This window comes from Nestor notabilis, unplaced genomic scaffold, assembly GCF_000696875.1.
Source record: "Nestor notabilis isolate BGI_N333 unplaced genomic scaffold, ASM69687v1 scaffold24639, whole genome shotgun sequence".
In the NCBI taxonomy this organism is placed as follows: domain Eukaryota; kingdom Metazoa; phylum Chordata; class Aves; order Psittaciformes; family Psittacidae; genus Nestor; species Nestor notabilis.
In genome coordinates, this window is record NW_009943592.1 from 1638 (window position 1) to 1848 (window position 211).

A 211-nucleotide genomic window follows, 5' to 3' on the forward strand; every position below is an offset into this window, starting at 1 on the left:
CAAAGAAAGTTGTGGGGGGGGGGGTGTGTGGAGAAAAAAGTATTGCACAGCCAAATCTAGCCGCTTTAGACGTGATAGAGCATAAGCTGTGAAATGCAGAGGAAAACAAATAAGCTGGTTCCTCAATTCTGAAACTTGTTCAGAGGAAAAAGTTGTTTGGCTTCCCTCCCCCCCCCCCCCCCCCCTTTCTACTGTGTTTTTCCTCTCTTCT

At 47.4% G+C, this 211-nt stretch overlaps 1 protein-coding gene across 1 annotated transcript in view; it reads left to right on the plus strand.

Annotated features, from left to right (window-relative positions):
- TGIF1 (TGFB-induced factor homeobox 1) overlaps positions 1 to 211 on the plus strand; it is a 7611-nt gene that overhangs the window by 353 nt on the left and 7047 nt on the right. The gene's annotated exons all lie outside the window — the stretch shown is intronic.